Source organism: Choloepus didactylus, chromosome 1, assembly GCF_015220235.1.
Source record: "Choloepus didactylus isolate mChoDid1 chromosome 1, mChoDid1.pri, whole genome shotgun sequence".
Classification (NCBI taxonomy): domain Eukaryota; kingdom Metazoa; phylum Chordata; class Mammalia; order Pilosa; family Megalonychidae; genus Choloepus; species Choloepus didactylus.
In genome coordinates this window covers 205764610-205788203 of record NC_051307.1, presented here as the reverse complement: position 1 = coordinate 205788203, position 23594 = coordinate 205764610, and the positions used below count along the sequence as shown (strand labels likewise).

General features: G+C 41.6%; 1 protein-coding gene and 1 pseudogene across 1 annotated transcript in view; both read left to right on the top strand.

The window, feature by feature from the left end:
* LOC119505431 (store-operated calcium entry regulator STIMATE) overlaps nucleotides 1–23594 on the top strand; it is a 100830-nt gene that overhangs the window by 14217 nt on the left and 63019 nt on the right.
* On the top strand, nucleotides 20377–21276 carry LOC119505409 (annotated as a pseudogene).

Sequence of the window (23594 nt, the reverse complement as noted above, 5' to 3'; positions counted from 1 at the left end):
CATTAATTATTTCCTCTATTATTGCTTCTGCCCCCTTTCCCTTCTCTTCTCCTTCTGGGACACCAATGATACGTACACTCTTGTACTTTGTTTCATCCTTGAGTTCCCGGAGACGTTGCTCCTATTTTTTCATTCTTTTCTCCATGTGCTCCTTTGCGTGTAGGCTTTCAGGTGTTTTGTTCTCCAGTTCCTGAGTGTTTTCTTCTGCCTCTTGAGATCTGCTGTTGTATGTTTCCATTGTGTCTTTCATCTCTTGTGTTGTGCCTTTCATTTCCATAGATTCTACTAGTAGGTTTTTTGAACTTTTGATTTCTGCCGTATACATGTCCAGTGCTTCCTTTACAGCCTCTATCTCTTTTGCAATATCTTCTCTAAACTTTTTGAATTGATTTAGCATTAGTTGTTTAAATTCCTGTATCTCAGTTGAAGTGTACGTTTGTTCCTTTGACTGGGCCATAACTTTGTTTTTCTTAGTGTAGGTTGTAATTTTCTGTTGTCTAGGCATGGTTTCCTTGGTTATCCAAATCAGGTTTTCCCAGACCAGAACAGGCTCAGGTCCCAGAAGGAAGAAATATTCAGTATCTGGTTTCCCTGCAGGTGTGTCTTAGAAAATTGCTCCACCCTTTGATGCCTCGGGTCACTGTGCTTTTCTGCCCAGCAGGTGACGCCTGTTAGCCTGTAATTCTTGACTGGTGTGAGGAGGTATGGCCGTGTTCCCCCAGGCTCTGGGGTCTGGTTCTGAATGGAAAGGGCCCCACCCCTTTCCTCCTAGAGAAGACAGACCCCTCAGGTGGAGGTCATTAGCATTTCAATGGTCTTGCTCTCTGCTTGTGGTGTCTCCACCCTTCCCAGAGTCACAGCCCTGGAAACTGAAAATGACTGGGGCTTTCTCCACTGAGCCAAAAAAGAAACAGATAGCCCCCTTCAGACTCAGTCCAAGGCGACTCTCCGGCTCTCCCAGGTCAGTTGTCACCCAAAACCTCTGTCTGTTTTTTGGGGCTGCGTACCTGTAGTGAGGAGTTCACACTCGCTACTTAAAACCCCAGTTGGAGCTCAGCTGAGCTATATTTGCTTGCTGGGAGAGAGCTTCTCTCTGGCACCACGAGGCTCCGCAGCTCGGGCTATGGGGGAGGGGGTCTCCCGACCTGGTTCCGCAGGTTTTACTTACAGATTTTATGCTGTGTTCTCAGGCATTCCTCCCAATTCAGGTTGGTGTATGATGAGTGGATGGTCTCGTTTGTCCCCCCGCAGTTATTCTGGATTATTTACTAGTTGTTTCTGGTTTTTTGTAGTTGTTCCAGGGGGACTACTTAGCTTCCACTTCTCTCTATGCCACCATCTTGCCCGAGTCCGGTAAAGTGCTCTTTGATGACTTCTTCCAGGTCTCTCCACTGTGAAGTTACAGTTTTTCCCTTTGCAGTTAGTAAGTAATTTGTGGAGTGATGCTTTGAGACTATGTTTTCAGTTTTCCCTGCAAAGCTTCCTTCCCTTGGTTGGGAGATGGGAGCCACAAACAGTGGCTGAAGGTCCTGCAGCCAGTTTTTGATCTAATAATAATCTGATGGCAATACTGACTCACATTTGTAGAGTGCTTATTATATGCCAAGCCCTGTAAGTGCTTTCTCTATGTTAACTGATTTATTCCTCACATGAACCCTATGAGGTGGATACTAATATCCTGTTTTATACCTGGGGAAACCAAGGCACAGAGAGGTTAAGTGACTGTCTCAGGCTGTGGCAGCCACTAAGTAGCAAAACTGGAATTCACACCTGGTGAATCTCATTCAATGTTGGGCTTTTCACTGAGAGCATCGCTGCAGTTTTCTTTCTTAGCATGAAGTTGGGAGCAGGAAAAAGCAAAAGGAGTCCAGTGGGGCTTGTCATTGAAGCCAGGGGAGTCTTTTCTACAGGGATAGATTTAACTTTTGAGCCTGTGCAAAAGTGAATGAAGAGGCTTTTGCTCACGAAGGAGTAACTGGTATAGAACTTGCCACAAACAACCTGGAAATATCTGCTGAACTACTTCCAGGGCTGGGAGAGGTTTGATTTCTTTCCAGCCAGTGTGGAACGATCTTGTTAAACATCTTGAGCATTCAGTAGATACCTCAGAAGGGACACACATTTTTAGTAGGACTTATGTAACCCTAGAGAAAACACAAGCTTAAACACAAGCCTTGATATCATACACAGAAATTAATTAGAAATGGATTTCCTAGCTAAAAGGAAAAAGTGAAAACTATAACACTTCTAGAAGAAAACATAGGAGCACATTTTTCTGACTTTAGGATAGCCAAAGATTTCTTAGAACGCAAAATGCTTGAGGCACAAACACACACAAAAGATAAAATGAACTTCATCTAAATTAAGAACTCCTGCTCTTCAAATCATATCATTAAGAAAATAAAAAGGCAAACCATAGACTGGGAGAAAATATTTATAATATGAATATCTGACAAAGTAATTATATCCAGAATATATAAAGAACTCTTGCTACTCAGTAAAAAGACAACCCAATTTAAAAATGGACAAAGGATCTGAATAGATGTTTCCCCAAAGAAGAGATACAAATAGCCAATAAGCACATGAAAAGATGCTCAATATCACTAGTCATCAGGAAAATGCAAATTAGAATGATAAGATACCCACAAGAATGCAGAAATGAAGAAGACTGGCAGAATGGAGAGGATAATGGACCACTTGGAATTCTCATACATTGCCAGTGGGGATGTAAAATGGGACAACTACTTTGGAAAACTGGATGTTTCTTATAAAGAAAAATGCACATACTGTGCAATCCAGCAATTTTACCCCTAGATATTTACCCAAGAGAAAAGAAAACATATGGCCACAAAAAGACTTGTATTGACTATCCATAGCAACTTTATCCCTAATTGCCCCAGACTGGAAAAAATCCAAATGTTCATCAACATGTGAATGGATAAACCAATTGTGTTATATCCATACAGTGGAATACATGTCAGCAAGAAAAAGGAATGAGCTACATGCTGCAATGTGGTTGATCTAAAAAATATGCTGAGTGAAAGAAGCCAGATACAAAAGAATACATACTGTTTGACTCCGTTTAAATGAAATCCTAGAAAAAGGAAATCTAATTTGTGGTGACAGAAAGCAGATTCTTGGTTGCCTTGGGCTGGGGATGACAGGGGTGGGACCAACCACAAAGAAACATGAGAGAACTTTTTGGGGTGATGGAAATTTCTATATCTATCTAAATCAATAATTTGTATTAATTGTGGTGAGGGTTGCATCAGGGTATATAGTGTACACCTTTCTCAAAACTCATTGAACTGTATGCTTAATTTGGGTGCATTTTTGGTGTGTAAATTGTAACTCAAAATTGATTTAAGAGAAGAGGCCTCAAAATGATTAAGCTGCTCTACAAACTTAACTGCTTGCCTGAGCAGACTTCAATACTCATTAAATGAAGCTGACAAAATCCAAACACTCAACAGTATGACAAACAAAATGCCTCACATCCCATCAAAAATTGCTGGATATGCAAAGAAGCATATCAGTATAAATAGAACCAGAAATTACAGAGATGATGGAATCAGCAAAAAAGGATCTTAAAACAGCCACGATAAATATGCTGAAGGTTTTAAAGACAAATAGAATCATAATGAGGAGGAAAATGGGAGATATAAATATGAACCAATGGAACTTCTAGAGTGAAAATACAATTTCTGAAAAATTCACTGGATAGACTTAACAAAAAATTAGGCTCTACCAAAAAATATTATCACTGAAGTTGAAAACATAGCAACAGAAGCTACACAAATTAAAGGGCAGAGAGAAAAAAAAAAACTTAAAAAATAAAAATAAAAAGCCTCAGTGACCCATGGGACAATGTCAAGAGATCTAACATATAATTGGATTTCCAGATGGAGAGCAGGGAGAGGAAAGGGCAGAAAAAAATATTTGAAGAAATAATGACTGTATGGTTTCCAGATTTGCTAAAAACTATAAACCCTAGATCCAAGAAGCTTAATGAACTCCCAGATAAGATAAATACGAAGAAAATCACACTAAATCACATCATATTCAAATTGCTAAAAAGGTGATGAAAGAAAAATTGTGAACACAAAGGACACAAAACTAATTATATGCAGATAAACATAGGAGCTAACACAGACTTTTTATCAGAAAATATCCAGGCCGAAAGACAATGGAACAACATTTTAAAGTACTGAAAGGAAAAAAGAAACAAACCAAAAAACTTGTCAACCTAGGAGTCTATATCCAATGGAAAGTATCTTTCATAAGTGAAGGCTAATATATATATATATTTGAAGGGACTTTGATCCTTCCTTACCCAAAGCAAGCGTCTCTAGTCTTTATATATTGCTGTTCGGATTCAGCTCTTGGACCCTGTTACAAGTTCTGAAGTTTTTAGGTACAGTCTCCTGCGTTAAGTCTGACAGTAGCAAACCATGTGAGTGGAGTTGCTTTCCTAAGTTTGAAAACAACTGCCACCACAATAGCAAAATGCAGTGCAGCAGTGTGGTTTTAGCTCTTCTTTCTTGACACTCCTCCATCCTTTGGGTCCAAGTCACCCTTCCCAGCAGACTCCTCATTGCAGTGACGGTCCAGTCCGGTAGTCCTTCTAGTGCCCACACTGAAGGAGTGTTTGAGGAATCCAAGCAGGTAGATTAGCACAGTGAACACCTAAGAGTTAAGGATTCCTAGTTTGACTCATCCCCACCTTTCTGAGGACTGTGTGGTGTTCCCAGGAGCCTTCGTTTATTTATACTGTATTTCCCATGGTAGTGGTGTACCCATTTCATTTACCACTTACTGCCTCTCACCCAGTCCATCCATTCTTCCTAAGCAGAGAAGAGGTGACGATCTCTGAGAGAGAAACCCACACATACCTGAAGCTATCTGGCAGATCACTCTGGATGGATTTCCACGGCCTGCCAAGCAGGGCTACAAATATTTTAGCCCATAAGCAGCTGATGATTTCTTCACTTGAGGCCCTAAGCCTCCTTTGGAGACAGGTTATCATCATGAATTAAAGCTTCCTTAGCTGCACTCTCCTGCCTTGCCCATTGCCACCCTGGTTCCCAGGGTTTGCGACTGGGGAGATGAACTCTGTCACTTCTCTCTTGCTTAGATGCTGGTTGGTTATTACACAACTTGTATAGTTTGAGAAGAGAAGACTGGGAGCTCACTGGCTGAGGAACTAAGGAAAAGTTCTTAAAAGTTGTTTATAATTCTGATGCCAAGAAAATAGCTGGTCTTCAATTAGTTGTTCTGCTCAGGGTGCTTATTAATTCACTTGCATCAATAAAAATGGAAGGTGAAGTCCTGATGTATTCCCAGAGAGAGTTTTTTGCTTGGTAAATGGTTAGTACCCTCACTAAGCCATAGGACACTATTACAGTTTCCCCTTGCTTGCACAGTACTGGAAGCCTCTCTGAAGGCTGGCCGTCAGCCATGCTACTGTACATTGCACGGGCTCCCTCTGAGGGTCCAGGGTTTCCTTGGCTCTTGTCTCTTGTGAATGTTAGAAGATGTGGCCTTCTGAAACATAAGGGAGCTGGTCCTCTGAACTCAGACTTTTCTTTGACCTCTTTGTGTAGCTTCGTACAAGTCAGTTTCTCCTAGTTTTGGGTGAGTGCCCTTGAAAGAACAGCGGAATTGTTTCTTTCCCATGTAAACAAGTACACAAGAGCATTTGGGACAACCAGGCAGTCAAGGGCTTGTGACCCAGAGGGCGGCCCCCAGGCCAGGGAGTGGAGATGGTGCAACCTGGTGATCAGGCGCGTGGGCTGTGGTGTCAAACTGCCTGACTTTGAGCCCTGGCCTCTCATGACCACATGCCACATTATGGTGATTTTTCCCGTGCTGTGTGATTAGCTGTGTGACCTCATCCCAGATGACTTCATCCCTCTGAGATTGTTTCTTGTCCTCCAAATGGGGGAAGGGGGATTTATAGACTTTTTTTTTTATTGTTAAGCTGCAACATACATGATTTAATACAACAAAAAACATTTAATCAAGTGAAAAGTAATAAACTGAACAATAAACACTCAAAACAAAATATTTTCCACTGGCAACACATTAAGATGAATACGGGTTTCATTACCATCTTACTGCAATTTTCTTATGTGTTTCTAGGCTTCATACCCCATGTTTTCTGTAATCATGCAGAAATTACCTGTCTTACTGGGTTTTCATGAGAATTAAACAAGACGATATGCTTAAACACAGGGCCTGGTGCACAGTAGGTTCTGAGTAAATATTAGCTTGCTGAGGCCCACCTCGGCTGATGGGCTTTCCAGCACATCCTCATGGGGAGTTAGAACAGTTCACACCATGTCATTAGCCATTAGAAATAGAAAACTACAGATAACTCAATCCAAGACTCCACGTGCAGGGGAGGAACCAGCCGGATTGAATGGCTGGCCTGAGGCCTCCCAGCAGGTTGGAGGCTGAGTCAGGACTAGAACCCAGGTGTCCTGCCTCCCAGGCATCTGTTCTTTCCCCTCCACCACCTAGTCTTGCTGCCATTTCATGTCCTTGCGCTCATTGGTTTGTCTACGAGTTTGTTCTAGATTATGGTATGAGAAAGGAAAATCTTCCCACCTGTGAACCAAATTGCCTAATTCTGTGCTGACTTGGCCATGACAGCCCAAGAATGGCCTGGCACAGCGGCCAGCGAGAGGTGGCAAACCATGTGGTGATGGTGGAGGGGTGTTGCACACTCTTGGCAAACATGAGGCTCTCCTCCTCCCTATTCCCAGCTGCAGGGCCCACTCTGGCAGAGAGGCAGGCACAGGGTTGCCCAAGAGACTGAGCTGTGCTAAGGGTGGCAGAGTGGTGGCTGGAGCAGCTAGTCAGGGCTTGTCAGAGCAGGCCTGTTGTAGCCTCAAACAGTCTGGCCTCTTTCCTGTACCCCTGGACTTGGATGGCCAAGCATTTGCAGTTTTAACCAGAGTTAAGAATTGAATTGACTTCTTACCACAAGACTTGAAATTTTGGGGCATGCATATGTTATAGATATAGACACTAGCCACCTTCAGTGTAGAATAACATTCTTGAGTTATTTTTCCATCTACATTTAAATTTTCTAAGCCAATTCTCTTTCAGGGGCTCTTCTTGACTTTTGGTAATGCTATCTTGTAAGAGGCCAAGTTCTGTCAGTCCCGGTGCTAGGTTCTGGTCCTGACTCCACTTGCCGCTTATGGGACTTTGGCAAGTTCTTTAACTGCTCTGAGCATCGGTTTCTTCATCTGAAATTAAGGATAACACTGTCTATCTCCTAGGATTGGTGTGGGGACTGACAGAGTAGATTTATCGTGAGCACAGGGAGCCATCAGTATTACTAATTATAACACCTCATCTCATTAGGCTTCCTCTAAAGGCCTCACAGGCGCTCAGTTGCATAGGTAATGCATATTGGGTGTAGGTAGTAGGGATGAGGCTGTTTGTCTTCAAAGGTGAAGCAGGATGCTGTCAGGGACTGTGTCACATGTAAGCGTGTCCTTGTACTGTGTCCCAGAGTGAGCCAGCTACTCACAGGAGCATGTCATTGTTCACAAGGGCTGCTGGTGAGAGAGGTAGGTGGCTGGGTGGTACCTTCACCACCGCCAGGGAATGGCCTTTAAAGTTTGTAACCTACAGATGATAAGTGGTCATCTTTAGGAAGGAAACAGTACATTTGGGTTTTTCTCCTAGTGAAAGTCCTGGAGTTGCCTGACCCAGTTAAGTGAGTTGGCAATCCTGGGTCCAGTCCTTTGGCTTCTTTGTTTAGCCCTTGGTGGGTGGAAATACAGCCATATCGTTACCCTTCCAGTTTCAAGGAGTGGAAACAGTGTCACAGGGCCCCTCCCTGTATCCAGTATGCATTCTTATGACCCTAAGCAGCTGGAATCTTGTCAGAGCCCTGAGTCACCGGGCTGAAAATGCAGCACAATTGGAGTTCATTGTTTTGTGATGGGGTTAGTGTGTCTCCCCTGGCACAGGAAGCTGTGGTGGCATTGGGCAGGGGCTGTGAATGTTAGCTCAGAGAAATGCAGATACTGAGGCTGTGTCTTGTTCTGACTATCCATGAGATTGCAGTGAAGGTCAGTCCTTTTAATAAAGAAGTATTTTTTTGCAGTCAAAGGCTTCTTACCCAACACAATCGGGATTGATTGTTGGCTGTATAATTTTTAAAAGGCAGTGAAACCAGGGAATCCTAAAAAATACAAAATACACTATCCATTTCATTTTAACTTGAGCACGTTACATCAGGTGTGACGGAAGCACACTGGGACGGTTTGTGCACCAAGGGTAATATACCCTCCTTGATGTGGACTAGCAGTGGGTTGAAGCAACTATTTTCCATCTCTAGTGCGGTCTGTCTGCTTGGAGACTTTTTTCCCCCAGAAGGAAATTTTCTAAATGAGCTTTGAGGAAGGCTATTAATTACCTAATGTGCTAAATTATGTTAGTCATTTTTTAAATTACTGTTTTAGCAGTAGAACCTTTTTTCCCAAATAATCCTTTTTAGGCCTTTATTTTTTTTCTTCAAAAGTGATACATGCTCATAACATAAAGAGTAAAAGTTCCCCATAATCCCATCTTCTAGAGAGCTCACCATGGCCAACAGGTTATTGTATATACCTCCAGATTTCTGCATGTATATATCATTTTTTTAATAAAACAAATTGATACTACACATAGCTATTTTGGTGACTTGCTTTGTTCTCCATTCAACGTGGGCATTTTTCCATTTCAATACAAATAGATCTGCCTCACTTTTTTTAAGAAACAGCTTTATTAAGGTGTAATTTACATACCATAAAATTCACCCATTGCAAGTGTACAGCTCTCTGCCTCAGTTTTTTAACAGTTGAATTCCATAGTCTGATCATTTTTATCAGACCACTCCATTATTGATGGACATTTAGGTTATTTATAAATTTTCCACTGTTACAGAGAGTGCTGCAGTGACCACTCTTCTACATAGACTTTTGAGCTTCTGGATCACAGTGTATAAAAGTTTAAAATATAACAGATATTGCCAAAATACCTGCTGCAGCTTTTCAAATGATCTGTGGATTGTTAGATAGAAAACTCACACATCTAAGCGGATCTAACGTCCAGGGCCCTGGGAGCAGCTTCACTGACGTCTCTCCATCCAGCATCCCGTGATCCCAGAAGGCTGGGTGCACCAACTCAATACCCCCTTGTATCTGAGTAGTTCTGGGGACCACTGTTTCAAATCCATTTCCCCACATTTTCCAAGTAGTTGTGTAATTTACATTTCTACCAGCAGTTTAAGAGTACCTGTGTACCCTCACCAAGTATTTTAATCTTTGCAATAATAATTGCTATAAGTGCTATAATAATTATTGCTAATTATTTGCTAAATAATTATTAATATGCATTTTTAAAAGCTGCGTTATTGAGGTTGAGCATGTTCTTCTGCATTTATTGGCCATTCATTTTTTTATTAGAGAAGTTGTGGGTTTGCAGAAAAATTATGCGTAAAATATGGCTTCCCCTAAAACACCCTATATTATTGTGGTACATTTGTTACAATTGATGATAGCGTATTTTTATAATTCATGGTTTGCTTTAGGGTTTGCTTTGGGGTTCACTGTGTGGTACCATCCCATGGAGTTGTTTAGTTTTGTTTTTTTTAAATTTTTATTCTAGTAACATACATGCAATCTAAAATTTCCCTTTACCCACATTCAAATATATAATTTATTTTTTTATCTTCATTTTATTGAGATATATTCACATACCACGCAGTCATACAAAACAAATTGTACTTTCGATTGTTTACAGTACCATTACATAGTGGTACATTCATCACCCAAATCAATCCCTGACACCTTCATTAGCACACACACAAAAATAACAAGAATAATAATTAGAGTGAAAAAGAGCAATTGAAGTAAAAAAGAACACTGGGTACCTTTGTCTGTTTGTTTCCTTCCCCTATTTTTCTACTCATCCATCCATAAACTAGACAAAGTGGAGTGTGGTCCTTATGGCTTTCCCAATCCCATTGTCACCCCTCATAAGCTACATTTTTATACAACTGTCTTCGAGATTCATGGGTTCTGGGTTGTAGTTTGATAGTTTCAGGTATCCACCACCAGCTACCCCAATTCTTTAGAACCTAAAAAGGGTTGTCTAAAGTGTGCATAAGAGTGCCCACCAGAGTGACCTCTCGGCTCCTTTTGGAATCTCTCTGCCACTGAAGCTTATTTCATTTCCTTTCACATCCCCCTTTTGGTCAAGAAGATGTTCTCCTTCCCACGATGCCAGGTCTACATTCCTCCCCGGGAGTCATATTCCACGTTGCCAGGGAGATTCACTCCCCTGGGTGTCTGATCCCACGTAGTGAGGAGGGCAGTGATTTCACCTTTCAAGTTGGCTTAGCTAGAGAGACAGGGCCACATCTGAGCAACAAAGAGGCATTCAGGAGGAGACTCTTAGGCACAATTATAGGGAGGCCTAGCCTCTCCTTTGCAGCAACCGTCTTCCCAAGGGTAAAACCTGTGGTAGAGGGCTCAACCCATCAAACCACCAGTCCCCTATGTCTGTGGTCATGTTAGCAACCATGGAGGTGGGGTAGGCGAATACCCCTGCATTCTCCACAGGCTCCTCAAGGGGGCACTACATCTTTTTTTTTTTTTCCCTTGTTTTCTTTCTTTTTTTTTTTTTAACTTTCCCTTCTTTTTTAAATCAACTGTATGAAAAAAAAGTTAAAAAGAAAACAAACATACAATAAAAGAACATTTCAAAGAGACCATAACAAGGGAGTAAGAAAAAGACAACTAACCTAAGATAACTGCTTAACTTCCAACATGTTCCTACTTTACCCCAAGAAAGTTACCTAATATAGCAACATTTCTGTGAACTTGTTCCTACTATATCCATCAGAAATTAACAGACCATAGTCATTCCTGGGCATCCCCAGAACGTTAAATAGCTTATCTGTTCTTCTTGGATTATTGTTCCCCCTTCCTTAATTGCTCTCTATTGCTAGTTCCCCTACATTCTACATTATAAACCATTTGTTTTACATTTTTCAAAGTTCACATTAGTGGTAGCATAGAATATTTCTCTTTTTGTGCCTGGCTTATTTCACTCAGCATTATGTCTTCAAGGTTCATCCATGTTGTCATATGTTTCACGAGATCGTTCCTTCTTAACTGCTGCGTAGTATTCCATCATGTGTATATACCACATTTTATTTATCCACTCATCTGTTGAAGGACATTTGGGTTGTTTCCATCTCTTGGCAATTGTGAATAATGCTGCTATGAACATTGGCGTGCAGATATCTGTTCGTGTCACTGCTTTCCGATCATCCGGGTATATACAGAGAAGTGCAATCGCTGGATCGAATGGTAACTCTATATCTAGTTTTCTAAGGAACTGCCAGACTGACTTCCAGAGTGGCTGAACCATTATACAGTCCCACCAACAATGAATAAGAGTTCCAATTTCTCCACATCCCCTCCAGCATTTGTAGTTTCCTGTTTGTTTAGTGGCAGCCATTCTAATCGGTGTTAGATGGTATCTCATTGTGGTCTTAATTTGCATCTCTCTAATAGCTAGTGAAGCTGAACATTTTTTCATGTGTTTCTTGGCCATCCATATTTCCTCTTCAGAGAACTGTCTTCTCATATCTTTTGCCCATTTTATAATTGGGCCGACTGTACTATTGTCATTGAGTTGTAGGATTTCTTTTGTATATGCAAGATATCAGTCTTTTGTCAGATACATGGTTTCCAAAAATTTTTTCCCATTGAGTTGGCTGCCTCTTTACCTTTTTGAGAAATTCCTTTGAGGTGCAGAAACTTCTAAGCTTGAGGAGTTCCCATTTATCTATTTCTCTTTTGTTGCTTGTGCTTTGGGTGTAAAGTCTAGGAAGTGGCCGCCTAATACAAGGTCTTGAAGATGTTTTCCTACATTATCTTCTAGGAGTTTTATGGTACTTTCTTTTATATTGAGATCTTTGGTCCATTTTGAGTTAATTTTTGTGTAGGGGGTGAGGTAGGGGTCCTCTTTCATTCTTTTGGATATGGATATCCAACTCTCCCAGCCCCATTTGTTGAAAAGACCATTATGACTCAGTTCAGTGACTTTGGGGGCCTTATCAAAGATCAGTCGGCCATAGATCTGAGGGTCTATCTCTGAATTCTCAATTCGATTCCATTGATCTATATGTCTATCTTTGTGCCAGTACCATGCTGTTTTGGCAACTGTGGCTTTATAATAAGCTTCAAAGTCAGGGAGTGCAAGTCCTCCCACTTCGTTTTTCTTTTTTAGAGTGTCTTTAGCAATTCGAGGCATCTTCCCTTTCCAAATAAATTTGATAACTAGCTTTTCCAAGTCTGCAAAGTAGGTTGTTGGAATTTTGATTGGGATTGCATTGAATCTGTAGATGAGTTTGGGTAGAATTGACATCTTAATGACATTTAGTCTTCCTATCTATGAACATGGAATATTTTTCCATCTTTTAAGGTCCCCTTCTATTTCTTTTAGTAGAGTTATGTAGTTTTCTTTGTATAGGTCTTTTACATCTTTGGTTAAGTTTATTCCTAGGTACTTGATTTTTTTAGTTGCTATTGAAAATGGTATCTTTTTCTTGAGTGTCTCTTCAGTTTGTTCATTTCTAGCATACAGAAACATTACTGACTTATGTGCATTAACCTTGTATCCCGCTACTTTGCTAAATTTGTTTATTAGCTCTAGTAGCTGTATCGTCGATTTCTCAGGGTTTTCTAGATATAAGATCATATCATCTGCAAACAATGACAGTTTTACTTCTTCTTTTCCAATTTGGATGCTTCTTATTTCTTTGTCTTGCCGGATTGCCCTGGCTAGCACTTCCAGCACAATGCTGAATAACAGTGGTGACAGCGGGCATCCTTGTCTTGTTCCTCATCTTAGAGGGAAGGCTTTCAGTCTCTCACCATTGAGTACTATGCTGGCTGTGGGTTTTTCATATATGCTCTTTATCATGTTGAGGAAGTTTCCTTCAATTCCTACCTTTTGAAGAGTTTTTATCAAAAACGGATGTTGGATTTTGTCAAATGCTTTTTCAGCATCTATTGAGATGATCAATTGATTTTTCCCTTTTGAGTTTTTAATGTGTTGTAATACATTGATTGATTTTCTTATGTTGAACCATCCTTGCATGCCTGGAATGAACCCCACTTGGTCATGGTGTATGATTTTTTTAATGTGTCTTTGGATTCGATTTGCAAGTATTTTGTTGAGGATTTTTGCATCTATGTTCATTAGGGAGATTGGCCGGTAGTTTCCCTTTTTTGTAGCATCTTTGCCTGGTTTTGGTATTAGATTGATGTTAGCTTCATAAAATGAGTTAGGTAGTGTTCCATTTTCTTCAATGTTTTGAAAGAGTTTGAGTAAGATTGGTGTCAGTTCTTTCTGGAAAGTTTGGTAGAATTCCCCTGTGAAGCCATCTGGCCGTGGGCATTTATTTGTGGGAAGATTTTTGATGACTGATTGGATCTCTTTGCTTGTGATAGGCTGGTTGAGGTCTTCTATTTCTTCTCTGGTCAGTCTAGGTTGTTCATGTTTCCAGGAAATTGTCCATTTCCTCTACATTATCCAGTTTGTTGCCATACAGTTGTTCATAGTATCCTCTTATAATTTTTTTAATTTCTTCAGGATCTGCAGTTATGTCACCTTTTTCATTCATTATTTTGTTTATATGGGTCTTCTCTCTTTTTGATTTTGTCAGTCTAGCTAGGGGCTTGTCAATCTTGTTGATCTTCTCAAAGAACCAACTTTTGGTGATATTTATCCTCTCTATTGTTTTTTTGTTCTCTATGTCATTTATTTCTGCTTTAATCCTTGTGATTTCTTTTCTTGTACTTGGTTTAGGATTGGTTTGCTGTTCATTTTCTAGCTTCTTCAGTTGATCCATTAGTTCTTTGATTTTGGCTCTTTCTTCCTTTTTAATATATGCGTTTAGTGCTATAAATTTCCCCCTTAGCACTGCTTTTTGCTGCATCCCATAGGTTTTGGTATGTTGTGTTCTCATTTTCATTCGTCTCTATATATTTAGCAATTTCTCTTGCTATTTCTTCTTTAACCCACTGATTGTTTAGGAGTGTGTTGTTTAACCTCCAGGTATTTGTGAATTTTCTAAGTCTCTGATGGTTATTGACTTCTAATTGTATTCCATTGTGGTCCGAGAATGTGCTTTGAATAATTTCAATCTTTTTAAATTTATTGAGGCTTGTTTTATGTCCCAGCATGTGATCTATTCTGGAGAAAGTTCCATGAGCACTAGAAAAGTATGTGTATCCTGGTGATTTGGGATGTAATGTCCTGTATATGTCTGTTAAATCTAATTCATTTATCAGATTGTTTAGGTTTTCAATTTCCTTCTTGGTCTTCTGTCTGGTTGATCTATCTATAGGAGAGAGTGATGTGTTGAAGTCTCCCACAATTATTGTGGAAACATCAATTGCTTCCTTTAGTTTTGCCAGTGTTTCTCTCATGTATTTTGTGGCACCTTGATTGGGTGCATAGACATTTACGATTGTTATTTCTTCTTGCTGAATTGCCCCTTTTATTAGTATGTAGTGGCCTTCTTTGTCTCTCAAAACATCCCTGCATTTGAAGTCTATTTTATCTGAGATTAATATTGCTACACCTGCTTTCTTTTGGCTGTAGCTTGCATGAAATATTTTTTCCATCCTTTCACTTTCAGTTTCTTTGTGTCCCTGTGTCTAAGATGAGTCTCTTGTATGCAACATATTGATGGTTCATTTTTTTTGATCCATTCTGCGAATCTATATCTTTTAATTGGGGAGTTTAATCCATTTACATTCAACGTTATAACCGTGAAGGCATTTCTTGAATCAGCCATCTTATCCTTTGGTTTATGTTTGTCATATTTTTCCCCTCTGTCTATTAATATCCTTTATTGTACCCATACCGAATCTCTTTAGTACTGAACCTTTCTCCAAGTCTCTCTGTCCTTTCTTTGTTTCTCTGTCTGTAGGGCTCCCTTGAGTATCTCCAGTAGGGCAGGTCTCTTGTTAGCAAATTCTCTCAGCATTTGTTTGTCTGTGAAAAATTTAAGCTCTCCCTCAAATTTGAAGGAGAGCTTTGCTGGATAAAGTATTCTTGGCTGGAAATTTTTCTCACTCAGAATTTTAAATACATCGTGCCACTGCCTTCTTGCCTCCATGGTGGCTGCTGAGTAGTCACTACTTAGTCTTATGCTGTTTCCTTTGTATGTGGTGAATTGCTTTTCTCTTGCTGCTTTCAGAACTTGTTCCTTCTCTTCTGTTTTTGACAGTGTGATCAGTATATGTCTTGGAGCGGGTTTATTTGGATTTATTCTATTTGGAGTTCGCTGAGCATTTATGATTTGTGTATTTATGTTGTTTAGAAGATTTGGGAAGTTTTCCCCAACAATTTCTTTGAATACTCTTCCTAGACCTTTACCCTTTTCTTCCCCTTCTGGGACACCAATGAGTCTTATATTTGGACGTTTCATATTATCTATCATATCCCAGAGGTCCATTTCGATTTTTTCAATTTTTTTCCCCATTCTTTCTTTTATGCTTTCATTTTCCATTCTGTCATCTTCGAGGTCACTGATTCGTTGTTCAACTTCCTCTAGTCTTGTACTATGAGTGTCCAGAATCTTTTTAATTTGGTCAACAGTTTCTTTAATTTCCATAAGATCATCCATTTTTTTATTTAGTCTTGCAATGTCTTCTTTATGCTCTTCTAGGGTCTTCTTGATTTCCTTTGTCTCCCGTACTATGGTTTCATTGTTCATCTTTAGTTCTTTGAGTAGCTGCTCTAGGTGCTGTGTCTCTTCTGAGCTTTTGATTTGGATGCTTGGGCTTGGGTTATCCATATCGTCTGGTTTTTCCATATGCTTTATAATTTTCTGTTGTTTTTGGCCTCGTGGCATTTGCTGAACTTGATAGGGTTCTTTTAGGATTTGTAGACCAATTGAAGTCCTTATCTCTAATTTATCAGATCTACAGCTTCGTGGAGTACACTTTCTCTAACTAACCAGCAGGTGGCGTCCACGAGCCACCTGTTCTCCACAAGCCAGTTCTCCCCTGCTTAGCCTTTTTGGTGAGTGGGGGAGTGAGTCTTGTGGGGTCCAATTGGTGTACCAAGCTTGCGTGTGTAGTTGGTGTTGCCTGCCCTGTGTATGGGGCGTGTTTCTGGGCAGTCAGGGAGCGGGGGGTGGCTCTAACAATCAAATCTCCCTGGTGATCCTAGAGTTTTAAAGCTGCTGCAATAGTCTAATCCTTCAGTTCAGTCCTGCCACAGTTTGTCTCTGCCACTGACCCACAAGTCCTTGGTATTGGCGTATGGCTCCTGAGACTTGCAAGTGGGCCCCTCTTCCAGGCCGTGCACCCCGGGTCCTCTGTTGAGGGATGACTGTGCTATGTCACAGGTGAGTGCCGTCCCCCCAGGGCAGTTCTGGGCTGCTGGGCTGTGTAGGGAGGCTCCCAGTCTGCTGAAATGAAGGCTGAATGGGGCTTTGTTAATTCACACTGCTCTACCTTCCCAACTCTGGGACAATCAGCTGAGGTTGCAGGGAAGGCTAATGTCCACGCCCAGTTTTGTGGTGTGTGCCTGTTATTTGAAGCACTTCCGTCACACTGGGTTGTCTGGGGCAGTTCTGGGCTATGGGGCTGGCAATGGGCAGGAGTGTTTCCTGTCCACCAGGATGATGGCTGTGAGCGGACACCCCCCTTTTCTTGGGAAGTTGTGGTGTTTAGTGAATTTTCTGAGCCACTGGATTATTGCGTTTTGTCACAGAGCTCTCCTAGTTCTGCTCTTGACTTGACCTGCCCAAATTGCAGGTCTTTGAAGCTTTCTGTATTGGGCTTCTTAGAGTAATTGTTTTAGAAAAAGAAAAAAGGATTAAAAAAAAAAAAAAATAGGGCCCTCCTCAGAGATCTAATGGGTTATTGAAATGGTAAGAGACAAAGCAACCAGGGCCATTAAGGAAAGGTCCACAGGGCAGAGAGACCAGCTTTTCTTCGGGATTTGCATATGCTCCTCAGGGCCTGAGCTCAGGCCTGAGCTCTGCCCTTCCCCCTTCTATGTTCACCAGAACCCCAAAAATCCTCTGCTTTTATTTTGGAGTTTTTCGTGTTGTTTTTTTCTATGCCTGTCTCCTCTCTGCTGGGCTGGCTGCTCTCAGATTCTCTGGTGTCTGGTCTCCGTCTATCTATGGTTGGAGTTTGGATCAGCAGAATGAGTTTCCGATAAGGGCTGCCACTGCAGTTCTCCCTTCTCATTCCCGGAGCTGACAGCCCCTCCTCCCACGGGACTGAGCCTGGCAGGGAAGGGCGCGGGTCCCCTGGCCGCAAAAGCTTACAGATTTCGCTGATCTCAGCAGTTCCACGTTTTCATGAGTGTTGTATGAAGTATGCCCAAAGTCAGATTGCTCTGTGGTGTCCAGTCCACGCAGTTCCTGGCTTTCTACCTACTTTCCTGGAGGAGTAACTAAAACATACAGCTCACCAGTCTGCCATCTTGCCCCGCCTCTTCCCTGTACAATTTAAACATTCCTACCCCATCCCCTGGTAACCTGTATTCTCGACTCTGACTACATGAGTTTGCTTAGTCTAATTATTTCACATCAGTGAGATCCTACAATATTTGTTCTTTTGCATCTGGCTTCTTTCAGTCAACTTGATGTCTTCAAGGTTCATCCATGTCGCCACATGTATCTGAACGTCATTTCTTTTTACAACTGAATAATATTCCATTGTGTGTATATACCACATTTTGTTTGGGTTGATGGACATTTGGGTTGCTTCCATCTTTTGGAAATTGTTAATAATGCCACTACAAATATCGGTGTACGAATATCTGTTTGAGTCCCTGCTTTCAATTATTTTGCGTATACACCTAGAAGTGAGATTGGTGGGCCATATGGTAATTCTATACTTAGCCTTCTGAGGAACCACCAAACTGTCTTCCACAGTGCACCATTTTCCATTCCCACCAAAAATGAATGAGTGTTCCTATTTCTCCACATTCTCTCCAACACTTGTAATTTCACATTTTTTAAATAGTAGCCATTCTAGTAGGTGTGAAATGATATCTCATTGTGATTTTGCTTGGAGTTTCCTTAATGGCCGATGATGTTGAGCATCCTTTCCCATGCTTTTTTGCCATTTGTTTATCTTCTTTGGAGAAATGTCTATTCAAGTCTTTTGCCCAGTTTTTAATTGGGTTGTTTGTCTTCTTATTGTTGAGTTGTATAATTTCTTTATATAATGTTTTGAATATTAAACCCTTATCAGATATGTGGTTTCTAAATATTTTCTCCCTTATATAGGTTGTTGTTTTACTTTCATTATGAAGTTCTTTTATGCACAAAATTTTGATGATGTCCCTTCTATCTGTTCTTTCATTGCTTGTGCTTTGGGTGTAAAGTCTAAGCAACCATTGCCTAACACAAGATTCTGAAGATGCTTCCCTACATTTTCTAATAGGAGTTTTATAGTTCTAGATCTTATATTTAGATCTTTGATCCATTTTATGTTTTAGGTATGGTGTGAGGTAGAGTCCACCTTTCTTCTTCTGCATATGGACATCCAATTTTCCCACCACCATTTGCTGAAGAGACTATTCTTTCCAAATTGAGTGGCCTTTGCCCTTGTCAAAAATCAATAGGCCATATTTAATGTATTGGAATAGCTAGAAGTAAATACCTGAAACTACCAAACTCCAACCCAGCAGTCTGGACTCCTGAAGACAATTATATAATAATGTAGATTACAAGGGGTGACAGTGTGATTGTGAAGACCTTGTGGATCACACCCCCTTTATCTAGTGTATGGATGAGTGGAGGAATGGGGATAAAAACTACAGGACAAATGGGGTGGGATGGGGGGATGATTTGGGTGTTTTTTTTCACTTTTATTTTTTATTCTTGTTCTGGTTCTTTCTGATGTAAGGAAAATGTTCAGAGAGAGACTGTGGTGATGAACGCATAACTATGTTATCATACTGTGGATTGTATATCATGGATGATTGTATGGTGTGTGAATGTATTTCGATAAAACTGAATTTAATAAAAAAAAAAAATCAATAGGCCATAAATGTGAGCATTGATTTCTCAGTTCTCAGTTGTATTCCATTGGTCTGAATGTCTGCCTTGTGCCTTGTGTGTGATTATTGTGACTTTGTAATAAGTTTTAAGATTGGGAAGTGTGAGAATTCCAGCTTCATTCTTTTTCAAGATGGCTTTGGCTATTTGGGGTTCCTTATGCTTCCATTTAAATTTGATGATTGGCTTTTCCATTTCTGCAAAGAAGGTTGTTAGAATTTTGATTAGGACTTTGTTGAATCCATAAATCACTTTGCGTAGAATTGACATCTTAATATTTTGTCTTACAGTCCATGGGAGAGAGAGCAGTTTTACTGGTATCTACCACAATTTACCTCCTGCTTTTTCCTGGATGCTGTACAGTGTTCTGCTGGACTCTGTAGTTTCAAAATAGTTGATTCAGACAGTTCCCGCCTGTTTAACAGTTGTTTTGGTGGAGAGACTGATTCCTGGAGCATCCTACTCTGCCATGGTCCTCCAGCCATTAGTTTTCTTTCCATCCAACAGAATCCTCCATGGCACACACGTCCAGTGACGACACCCCCTCACTCCTGCCGAGGTCCTTGTTAGCAGATGGCACCACAGCCCTGCTCCTGGGAAAAGCAGCAGTTCTATGGAGACATGTGTTTAGAGAGTTAAGCATGTTTATTTGCTTGGTAGTTCAGATTTTTTTGGTCATTGCTTCTCACTCAAGCCATTGGCTTAACTTCTATGTAGGAGGATTAGAAACAGCTGACTTAGAACCTGGGCTTCATCAAGTGCTGAAGAAGCGAAATCCTTCCCAGTAAATTTTCATGAGCACTTAAACTGGCCACAAACCCAGATTATCTGGTTCTTACTTTCTAAGGCTAGGTACAGTGGAGGAGACCTTGATGGAACAGTCCATCCTGCCATGCAGTTATTAGGAGAATGAAAGGTTTTGGATAGTCTTCTCTGGCAGTCTTGATGGCAGCCTGTTTTATCTAAAACCCGAAGAGAAAACTAAGCAATTTTAGTCCTTTCATGGAGCTAAGTGCCCAAAACCCGCTGAGCCAGGCTCTAACAAATGGCTGCCAAGTAAAGTTTTTGGGAGAACCTGTCATGAAAATTCATGAAACTTATTGAATTAAAAATAAACACAGGGAGCGGAAGCAGTGGCAAGCGGCACTGAGGGGCGGCGGCAGGTGACTGGGGCGGGCGATGCAAGCCGCTTCCCAGCAGAGCCGAGCCAAGGCCATGGAGCTGCTGCTGCCGGGCTAGGCAGGGCTGGGTTTGCGGGGATGTCGGGCTATGCGCGCCCCCTGGGCGTCATCCCTCTCTTCTGAGCCAGAGCCTCGTCATTCTGGACAATGATAAACTTGAAGATCTTGAAGAGGCAAATCCATTCTCCTTTAAAGAGTTTCCGAAAACCAAGAATCTCAACCTGTCAAAAGTTGACATGACCAATAGTAGGATATATTCAAAGGAAGCCATGAGGCACTCACTGGGGCTTGAACACAGCTTCCCAACCGCCCAGACCGTGGGGTATGGCCTGGAGTACCAGCAGCCATTTTTTGAAGACCGGACAGGGGGTGGCGACCTGCTGGGCGAGGACGAGGACGATGAGTGGAAGGGGGCCAACCTGCTGTCGGCCGTGGAGCAGACAAACCTGAAGGTCGCTGCCAGTGCGTCGCCCTGCAGCACTTACATGTCCTTTTTCTCCACCCCATCAGAGTCTCTCCCATGTGGACTCTGAGTGGCACTGACTCGTGTGCTTCCCTGGGGTCTCCAGCAGGCAGCCCCAGCACCAAGCTCACAGTCCATGGAGAGTCTATGGGAGACCAGCACCTGCAGACACTGCACATAAGCTACCAAGCACTGAAAGATGAAAAGTCTAAGCTAAGAAGAAAGCTGAATGAGGTTCAGAGCTTCTCTGCCCTCCATTATTATCCCAGAATATTAGTTGTGAGAGAAATAAGGGGAGACAAACAGTAAGCTGTACACAGAGTATTGACCTATGCAGGAATCTGTGCCTTTTTGTGCCCACGTGGTGTCTCCTCTGACTTGCCGTTCTCTCATGGCCTTCACAGGCATGGCTCTAGAGGGCTGCAGCTCTGAGCTTGGGGCCCCTCTTGGTGTGTGCTGCTGTCTGATCCCCCAGGGACCAGGTCACAAGGACCCCACACTGTGAAGAAGTTCAACACTCCTCTCTGTAGGCTTTTGTATTTAAAAATCTTTCGGCTAGAGTGGATTGACAGAGTTTTCAAGTGGCATTTTGTACAGTGAGGGTCAGGACTTAGGGATTTCAGTCTATCAGTGCCTACCCATGGGCTGGAGAACTGGTGCATTTCTGAGTGTGCTCCGATGTACTCATGGGGGTGTACCACACACTGGGCACCTTCGCACTTGGTTTCCAAGTAAATATCCTTTCCCTCCTGTTCAAGTTGATAGCTTTCCTATTTAATAAACTCTAATATTCATAAAAAAAATAAAAATAAATAAATACAGATAGAAGTAGGGCTGGAGGGAGGGATGCAGGTGGCTTCTTACTGATTATTTGGGTGCTGGTCGCCTATTCCTGTGGAAACATCTTGTAGAGAAGGAAGATTCATGCTGACTTCATGCCTCCTTTTCCTATTTCCCCATCACCTGCTGGGGTGGAGTGTCCCATGCAAAGTCGGAATAATCCAATTATAAGATGCTATGGGATCCTGAAGAAAATATATCTAAGACCTGATAGGGATCCTGAGATTAAGATTCTCTGTGGAGGTGAGTGAGGACTTAATTAAGTGAGAGCCAATCCCAGCCCAAGTCTGCAGTGTTTCTTGTTGATGGATGACCAGTTGGCTTCCAGCTCACCATGTGGGGTTCCTCAGTTGCTCCTTGAGCCGTCAGACTCAGTCCCCAGGAAACGATCTCATCCACAGTTGTTAGAGCTTTAGCCCATGGATTATGACTGAAGCTCTTGGAGAGAAAGAGGAAAAGTTACATCAAAAGGGGTAGCCATTTTTTTTTCCTGTTACCTAAAATGTCCTTTATTCTAATATTATCCTGTTTGAATTTTGTTATTTTTACACCAGAACTATGAAATGTTTAAGACAAAAATTAGTAAATAAAAAAATAAAAAAGGAATTTCAGTACAGTAAAATAAATAAATAGATACAACTCATCTTGCAGTGATGTTGGTTTCCCTTCCCTTCTCTAGGTGTCAATCTCCCATCTATAGGATGAAAGGGTCACAGGATCCCTCCCCTCTCTGACTTTGTTTATATGTTTTCAGCTTCTCAGCTTTGAACTGTACCCCAAAGACATTGTAAATAAGGTTGATACTGAGTCAGCTTTTAGCCATGCTCGGTAGTGGAACCCCTCAGGTATACATTCTCCCCATGTATTCACAAACCCCAAACCTGGGTGGTACCCAATGAATAGCCATGTCATGAATGACAGACTGAAGGAATGAATTCCTCTGTTTAAGAAATACTGTTTAGCTACTTATTATGAGCCAGGTACCCTCTTAAGTACTAGGAATAAAGGGGTAAACAGCACAAGGGGTGGGACAAGGAAGACATCTTAGAACTGATACCTGAACTAAATCTAGAAGGATGCCTAAGAGTTATCCAGGAGAAGAAATGTGGGGGCCCCTCCCCAGCCAAGGGTAGACTATGAGCACTGAGATGGGGCACAGGGCATGTCAAGAGATGAGGCTGGGCAGGGAGAGAGAGCCCAGGTCATGGGGAGCCTTATTTGTCAATTTAAAGCATCTGAATTGTCTTCCCTAAGGAAGAGGGGAGGGGCACTGAAGTATTTTAAGCAAGGAGTGGTGTGCTCAGTTCCCTCCAGCTGCAGCATTGGGGTGGGCTCATGGGGAGACAAGCAGAGCCAGGAGGACCCACTGAGATGGAGGAGATGAGCTCTTATCTCGGGGAGGCTCCTGAACACCAAGCCAGTGCTCTTTGTTCGGCCTTGTGGAACGTTCCTTATACCAGAAACATTGTTGTCTTATGTTTGTGCTTCCATCTTTCTCACTGTCTGATCACATTCAGTTTGGTATTGCAGTTCTCACAACAGCAGGGGGAAATGTTGGGTCTGGAGTCGGACTTGAAATGCAAATCTTGGTGGTACCATATATGGCTTGAGGCAAATCCTTTGACCTTCTCTGTAAATGAAGATGGTACTTACCTTTCAAGATTGTATAATGATGTAAATGGTGACAGTGGTGATGGTGGCAGCAGATGCATTTCTCCCTACACTGACCCTATTAAGCAGACACCTGAAGAAACTTAGACCCAGAAAAGTTAAATGACTTGCTTAAAATAAGAAAATTTCTGATAAAGCTGGGACTAGATCTCAGGCTTCCCCCCTCTTGACTGTCATTAGTTCCTTGCCATAAGAATCACTTGGGTCTTCATTTCTACTAGAAAAGTGGCCCAATATGGTTTTAAAGCTCATTGGCTTGAACTCAGTCATGTGGCCTCATGCAGCTTCAAGGGAGGCTGGGAAATGTAGTCTTTAGCCACGT